The sequence below is a fragment of the Anopheles funestus genome, chromosome 2RL (genome assembly GCF_943734845.2).
Source record: "Anopheles funestus chromosome 2RL, idAnoFuneDA-416_04, whole genome shotgun sequence".
NCBI lineage: Eukaryota > Metazoa > Arthropoda > Insecta > Diptera > Culicidae > Anopheles > Anopheles funestus.
The window spans coordinates 70,763,531-70,772,407 of record NC_064598.1 but is presented as its reverse complement, the minus strand read 5'-3'; positions in this window follow the sequence as shown (position 1 = coordinate 70,772,407).

Genomic DNA, 8,877 nt, shown 5'->3' with positions numbered 1-8,877 from the left:
ACATGCGCACTATTCATCAACAAGGAATCGATATCTGCATTGTTGCAGCAAAATCACGCGTTGCTCCTACTAAACCGCTATCCATACCGCGTTTAGAGTTGCAAGCAGCTGTGTTAGGAGCCAGATTAGCTGAAACGCTTAGAAGAGAAATGAGGATCGACATAAACGAGACGTGTTATTGGACCGACTCGAAAACAGTTTTAGCATGGATCAGTTCAGAGCCAAGAAACTACAAACAGTTTGTTGCGTTAAGAGTAGGAGAAATTCTCAATCGATCTGGTGTAAATCAATGGCATTGGATAGGAACGAAAGATAACCCAGCCGATGAGGCAACAAAGGTAATAAAGGGACCCTCAATTTGGTTCGAAGGACCTTCATTTTTAAAGGCGTCTTATATTCAATATGATGGATTTGAACCGACGACGCTTGAAGAAATTCGACCGGTGCACACTATTAATGCAGTGAACCGGCTAGATTGGGAAGTAATCAATGTAAAATGGTCTTCAAATTGGTTGAAACTTAGGCGCGCGATAGCTATTTGCCTAAAATATCTTGAATGGTTGAAAGCAAAGGTTAATAACAACTCATTCTCACCAATCATTAGTAAGGGAAATTTAGATAAAGCAGAGCATCTTTTGTTTAAAAAAGCACAGTGGGAGGGGTTCAGTGACGAAATGGCAGCCTTAGCTGCAGGACATCCAATAAGCAACAGGAGCGACATAAAAAACCTCTGCCCGGTCCTGGACGAAAATAACGTAATGAGAGCCGAAAGCCGATTAACCAGAGCGCAATTTTTGGGGGAAGATACTAAAAGACCGATCATACTCCCAAAGCACAACTATATCACTACACTAATAATACGTTACTATCACGAAAAATACTTACACAGAAAGACAGAGACGGTTATAGCTGCAATCAGACAGCGCTTCTGGGTAGTTGATTTAAGAGCAACGCTCAAAAGAGTCGTGACATATTGTCAAAAATGCAAGAACGATAGAGCCAAACCACAACCGCCAATGATGGCACCTTTACCTGCATGTAGAACGACACCATTCGTTAAACCGTTTACGCATACGGGTGCAGATTATTTTGGCCCGCTTACTGTTTACATTGGAAGGCGATCCGAAAAAAGATGGTGCGCTCTATTTACCTGCCTCTCTACTAGAGCAGTGCATTTGGAGTTGGCAAGCGATCTTAGCGCGAATTCTTTCCTTGTATGTCTGAGGGCAATGCAACACAGACGCGGAAAGATCGCTCATCTATATTGTGACAATGGCACGAATTTCGTAGGTGCGTGCCGCGAAATAACAAAGTTGCAAGAAAAATGCGCTACGGAGGGAATATATTTTCATTTCAACCCACCGGCGGCGCCACACTTTGGAGGGTCGTGGGAAAGAATGGTACAAGAGGTAAAAAGCCTTCTCTCACTATGCAACGAACCCTATCAAGAAGCAGTACTTAGAAGCGCGCTAACTGAGATTGAATTCATGATCAATAATAGGCCTCTTACGCATATTCCTTTGGACCACGAAGACGATGAGCCTCTCACACCAAACCACTTTCTAATAGGCTGTTCTGGAGAAGCAGAACCAACTCAGTGTGAGATTTCGGAAGCTGAAGCTTTAAAGACACATTGGAAGAAATCCCAATGGGTTGCACAAAAATACTGGTCTAGGTGGATAAAAGAATTTCTACCTCGATTGGTAACGCGAGAGAAATGGTTAAAACCAGTGAAAGAATTGCGCATAGGCGACATAGTAGCATTTCCAGATGAGCAGACTCGCGGAAGGTGGCGTAAGGGGATAATTACGCAAGTGCAAGAAGGAAAGGATAAACAGGTTCGATCCGTAACGATAAGAGTAGGAAGTTTATTTATTAGAAGACCAGCGGTAAAGGTCGCACGGTTGGAGGTTCGCGCCGAAGAAGAAATAGGTAGGACATAATTCCGTCAGCTTATTATTGTTTGTAACACCTCTACGAGGAATTACGGGGGAGAGGATGTCGCTGACGGAAATTATGTCCTTTTTAGGAACCGCTGTCCGCGCTCAAAAAAGGTCCCTAGCTTAGGAGAATAGTAGCAGGAGAGCGGACTTAGCCGCTCTCAACGTAAAAATAAGCTAGGAGACTAAGCTTACCTCTCTCGCATCGCTTCACCGTGAAGCGATGAGTGAGAGGGAAGTTAAGCGTCTCTGTCTGTCTCGCTTGCTCCTGCAGGCGCAGACAGATAATGCAAGGACAATGCGGGGATCGGCGCGAAAAATCCTCCCCAAAATTATTAAATTTATTAGGCAAATAAGGAAATAATTGAGGAAATAGCTACAGGAAATTAGAGGAAATTACAGGAATTACAGGAAATTAGGAAATTGTTACAGGAATTAATAATATAAATAAGAAGTAGGGCGAAAGGATAAAGGGTGAATAAAGGGTTGAGAAACGCGAGGAAAACATGGTTATGCGTCGCCGTCAAGGAAATGTATCGCTTATGTATCGCTAAGGCAGCATGTACGAAAAAAGGGGGCTACGGGGAGGTAGCCCTAAATAAACAAGCTTTCTCACAACCGGAACAAAAAGCCTTTTTATTTCGGTTGGCCGCGGATAAAATTAGTTTAGTTTCTACCTTCTCTCACCCTCGGTCGGAGTTTGATACTCCGGTCCGAGAGCTCAACACGGGTTTATCGCCCTGCTGTGCTGGGAACAGCGTCTTAGTAACGAACATACTGGCCCTTTCAGACTAGCTCTGAACTATTTCCATCTCGTCCGTAACAGGTAGTAAACAGACCTTAGCGACAGACCGCTTGTAGCGTCCGGTAGGTGTTTGAACTGTCACTACGCGAGTGATCCCGTCGGAGCCTGGATGTAGTTGAACGATTCGAGCAATTGGCCAGTGCATTGGTTTAGTGTTGTCTTCTTGAAGAATTACTAGCTGGCCTTCCGTCATTTTTACAGCAGGATTCAACCACTTTGTTCGGGATTGAAGGGTGGTGAGATATTCATTTGACCATCGTTTCCACATATGTTGATGGAGTTGTTGGACCAACTGCCATTGTCTCAGTCGATTCATCGGCTTGCCCGTTAGAAAATGACCTGGAGTCAGTACTTCGTAGTCGAAAGAATCGTCAGTAAGTGGCACTATTGGTCGAGAGTTGAGGCAGCATTAAATCTGGCACAGCAACGTATGCATGTTGTCGTACGATAGAGTAGTTTTTCCTAAAACTCGGATGAAATATTTCTGTGCAGAGTTAATTGCAGCCTCCCACAACCCACCGAAATGAGAAGCCCGCGGTGGGTTAAAGTACCAACGAATACCTTGAGAATTGCATTCTTGAATGATTCGTTCACGAAAGCTGTTACTTGACAGAAGGGCCTTGATTTCGTTGGCAGCCCCGACGAAATTTCTACCGTTGTCGCTATATACGTCGCGCCAAGAAACAAATCTGCGAAAACATTGAATGAGCTTCGCAGTGCTGAGGTCGGCAATCAATGCTAAGTGTACGGCCTTTGAAGTGAAGCACACGAAGACTGCGACGAATGCCTTTACAGGAGCAGCTCGTCGATGTGGTGGAGATAAAGTGATCGTACCCCAATAGTCAACGCCAACGGTTGAAAATGGTCGACTTGGAGTGACTCTGGATGACGGAAGCTCAGCCATGAATTGTTGAAATCTGGATGGACGAGCTCGACAACAGATGATGCATTGGTGAACGGTGCGACGAGCCAATGATCTGGCCCCGATGATCCAGTATATTTGCCGTACAAGCGTTAACAATAACTGCGGAGCAGCATGAAGATATTTAAGGTGATATTCACGCATAATAAGCACAGCAATTCGATGAGATGAGGGAAGTAGTATCGGGTGCTTACTATCATACGATAGAGCGGCGATTGTAAGGCGACCACCGATTCGCATGATGTTGTTGGACGATATAAACACGTTGAACTACTTAAGAGGAGAGCTCGATGACACAGTTCTACCATCCTTTAGTTGAATCCATTCCGTTTTGAAGAATTGCTGCTGAATGGTGCGAACAATGTAGTGTTCAGCTTCTAGAAGCTCATCTACACTGAGCTGAGCTACAGTGGATGTGCCTGTAGCCAATCACACGACGACAATATGCTACTACTCGAAGTAGCTGCTGGTAGGATGAGCGATGTTCGATGATCTCATCTATAAATGAAGTTTCTACAGTAGAAGTCAAGCCAACAGCGGTTGGTTTTGTTGATTTTGCTTCTGTCATGATTTCGGGACATGTAGAAGGGAGAGGTGCAGGTTTTGGTCAGTCATCGGAATGTTTCTGCAACCATGATGGACCCTGCCACCATAATTCGTAATCGATAAGCACATCTGCTGATAAGCCTCGAGAAATGCAGTCAGCAGGATTTTCCACACCGGCGATGTGATTCCCATGACATCCACTCGTTGCTTGTTGGATTTTGGAAACACGATTACCGACGAACGTATTCCACTTGGATGGAGATTCTTTGATCCAGCTCAAAGCGACTGTGCTGTCCAGCCAAAAGTAACAATCGGCCTTTGGTATCCAATTCTGTATGTATCTTCGAATACATTTCTGAAGCTAACAATGCTCCGCAAAGCTCTAAGCGCGGAATGCTTTGCACCTTGAGCGGAGCTACTCGTGACTTAGCGGTAATTAATGATACCTGAATTGAACCGTCCTTATCCGTTGACCGCAGATATGCACACGATCCGTACGCCACCTGGGACGCGTCTGCAAATATGTGGAGTTGAATAGAAACGGGTTCAGGCAGCAAAATGCAGCGATTGATGCGTAGCTGATTTAAGACAGGCAGCTTGGATTGGAAACACATCCACTGCATTCGTTGATCTTCAGGCAGTTCGTTATCTAAATTCAGGACGAAACCGGATTCGGATTTGATTGTCCACAGACGTTGCAAAAATATCTTCGCGATAGTGATCACGGGACCGACCAATCCGAGAGGGTCAAATAACCGTGCTATTGATGATAGTACAGATCTTCTTGTAATCACAGCTGCCTGGAGCGGTGAAGGTATCTTGATCTTGTAGCGTATCCGAATTCGGTTCCCAGTGGAGTCCTAGCGTTTTTATTACTTGATCTCTGTGAAGATCTACCGACGTATCGATTGCTTGATTTTCAGGTGAAATGTGATGAAGAGCAGTTATCTTATTCGAAACCCATTTCCGAAGTTCGAAACCTCCTTTATGTAGAAGCTTGTAGAACCACCGGAGAACAGATCGTCGACGTAAAAGTCCTTTTGAAGGACTGACGCTGCTGCAGGAAAGGCTGATCCCTCATCGACTGCTAGTTGAAACAGCGTTCTTGTCGCAAGAAATGGCGCGCACGCAGTACCGTATGTCACGGTACGTAGCTCATGTGTTTCCAACGGCTGATCAGGAGCGGGCTTCCAGATTATCATTTGAAGCGATGAGTCTCTGGAATCTACCAATATCTGGCGATACATCATTTTAATGTCCGCTACGATCATTACCTGATGTTTTCCAGCACGTAGTATGATGGATCGTATATCTTCCTGGATGGTGGGACCAACCATAAATGCGTCATTTAATGACGGCCCACCTGGTGTCGCGCAGGAAGCATCAAACACTACACGGAGTTTAGTCCTAGTGGAATCTTCGCGTAATACGGCGTGATGAGGAAGATAATAACGCTTTCTTCCAGACTGTTCAATGTTGTCTACTCGCTGCCTGTGCTCGAGAATGGAATATTCGTCGATGAATTGTTTATATTGGGTTTTTAGTTCCGGATGTTGATTAAGACAACCTTGTAAGGAATAAAAACGCCGAATAGCTGTCTGACGATTATCAGTTAGCTTATCTAGAACCTTCTCCTTGACAGGCAATCGTACGATGTAACGTCCCTCTGGAGAACGTTGAACATTTCGTAGAAAGTGTTCTTCGCAGTTTCTTTCTTCAGCTGAAAGTGACGAGTTTGGAGTGTCTTCTTCGATTGACCAGAATCTTTCAATCATGTTTTCAATCTGCACGATGCTGGTCGTTGCAAAATTCACGGTGATGGTGTTGTTCTGTGCAGCTGCAGATTTAGAAGATGACCCTGAAACAACCCAACCGAGCTCTGAGTTGATAAGCGTTGGAAAATTGGGCCCGAGTGCTATTCTGCCCGGTAGCTTGAACAAATCGAAAAATACTCCTGCACCTATTAGTATACCAATTTGACTTGATGTGAAGAAAGCTGGATCTGCTAGATGAAGGTTAGGAGGTATGTTCCATGACGAACAATCAATGCGAGCGGTAGGGAGGTCGATAGTGACCTTGGGTAGGATAAGAAATTCGGTGTCAATAGAGTATTGACCTACGCGTGATCGTAATGTTGCGGTGAATTTTTGTTTTGCTTGCGTTAATGCGTGGCCAATTCAGGATATGGGAAGATATGTTCTTTCACGAAGAACGTTCATGCGCTGCGCAAAATTTTCGGTTAGAAAACAGCACTCGCTTCCGGAATCTAAAAGCGCACGCCCGATGTGTTCACGTCCGATTTCGCCAACAAGAATGACGACTGCAGTAGCAAGCAGCACTGGCTTGTGTGATTGACTTGATGACGTACAGCTAATCGACTCGACACCCGGTGCATTCGATGATGAGGGCGGAGGATTCGTGTTACGGTTCGCGAAAGTAGGACGATGTTGGTTGTTACCACCAGAAGAACCTGTAGAAGAATGACATAATTGAGTGTGATGAGGACTACCACACTTACGGCAATTGCTTGATGATTTGCAGTTGTTGGAGACATGCCCGGGTCGCAAACAGTTCCGACATAGTTGACCGTTTCGAACTATGGTTTCCTTGTCTGCTAAGGCTAGTTGACTGAACTGCACGCAAGAGTAGATGAGATGATCTCCTTTACCAGATGTACATTTACGGTACGACTTGGTAGCGGTATTGCTGGCTAGTGGACATTGGATGCCTTTCTTGGGAGTTGGAATCTCTGCTTTTGCTGGTATCTTGTCTAGCACTAAGGCCCGTCGTAGGATGAAATTTGTTAGTTTTGCAAAGCTTATCTTGGCATCCGAAGAAATGTGTTCTTCCCAATCTCTGCGAGTCTTGGGATCGAGAGTGCGGCTCAGCATAAAGACAAGCAAAATGTCCCAATGCTCCGTTGGTTTTCCAAGCTGTTTCAATACCTTTACGTTGATTCCGAATTTCTCCACCAACGTACGAAGTTCTGCAGCCGACTCTCGCTTCAGTGCCGTGTATTCGAAAAGTTGCTCGACATGTTTGGCCTTTAGTCTGTTAGGATCATTCTAATGCTTCAGTAGCAGCTCCCATGCGATGGAGTAGTTTTGCTCGCTGATGCTTATGCCTTGAACAAGTTGTAAGGCCGTGTTGGTCAGTGACACGCGAAGATAATGGAATCTCTGGATGTTTGACAGCCCTGGCGCGTTATGAACCATTGACATGAACGAATCATGGAAGTTCAGCCAATTTTCGTATTTGCCGTCGAACACAGGGAGTGATAACTTCGGAAGCTGCATCTGTGGAACCGCAGGTGTGGAAGATGATGTTACCGTAAGCTGCTTAACCTGAAGTTTGACCTCTGACGAGAGGAAACTGTATGCTTGGTAGTACAGCTGCTCCATCTCTGCATATACGGTGAGGTTTTCGTTATATCCTTCTTCATCGCATGCATCGAGTTGTTCTTGTATGGCTTGCACCTTTGACCACAACGCTTCTAGGTGTTTAAACCGCACTTATACTTCACCACTTTGAGTTTCGCGATTGTAATCGATGCTGAACGTGGCAAGTGCGTCTAGCGATGCGCGGTGCGTTTTTAGGGTTTGTTTCAAAAATTTTAATCCGACGTGCTTCAACCATTGTATTTAAGAAACTTGAACTGCCGTATGAGTATCCGGTTCGAAGGACCAATGATAAGCTCAGTTGTTTTTTATTCACGTTTTTAGTTTGATAAGCGCGTGTTTCTTCCACAAGGGTCACCGGAAGGCTTCCTTTTTGCACTGACGTTAGTTTTCTTTTTTGACGTTTCAGCGTTTCTAACGTCAGACGTCCGCGTGACGTCTGAGTCAATTCAAAAACTTCGTTATAGTGTCTTAGTAACGAACAAGTATAATTTACCATTTGCTACTTTTTCTAGGAGTTTGTGCAAGAAAAAGGACATCATGGTGTAATTTCTTACCACCACTTACCATTTCTTATCACATTTATGTGCAAGTACCAAAGCTTTTCAAACGGTTGTTCTTCCTATTACAGGGTTTTCCAGCCCAGTTCAAATATATAATGAGAGGTTTCAAATTCGTAAAACGCAAAGTGAAAGAAGCACGACAGTATTCAAGTCTGGAAAGCCAATTCAAAGTAGTAAGATAGCACCTCAAAATCGTAACACCAAATCTCAAATTCAGTAGTTGTGTACCTCTACTGACGTTTTGGCGGTTCTTCGAAACTATGGGATAGAGGTAGCGATAATTAAGTCAAAATATTTGTTGTATATTAATTATGATAACTCTAACAACAAAATATGCATTTTTGTATGCCTATATTACATCAGTATTTTCCAAAAAATATTAAAATAGCAATGACAGTTACAACAGTACATAAAAGGGCAAAACTGAATGGAAATTAATAAATATTTTTAGAATTTTTAATTAAGCACTTGAAATTTATTTTTGAAAAATATGTTGACTTAATTATCGCTCCCGCTATCCCATAGTTTCGAAGTGCCGTCAAAACGTCAGTTGGGGTAAACAACTGCTGGATTTGAGGTTTGGTGTAACGATTTTGAGGTGCTATCTTATTACTTTGAATTGGCTTTCCAGACTTGAATACTGTCGTGCTTCTTTCACTTTGCGTTTTACGAATTTGAAACCACCCGTTATATATTTGAACTG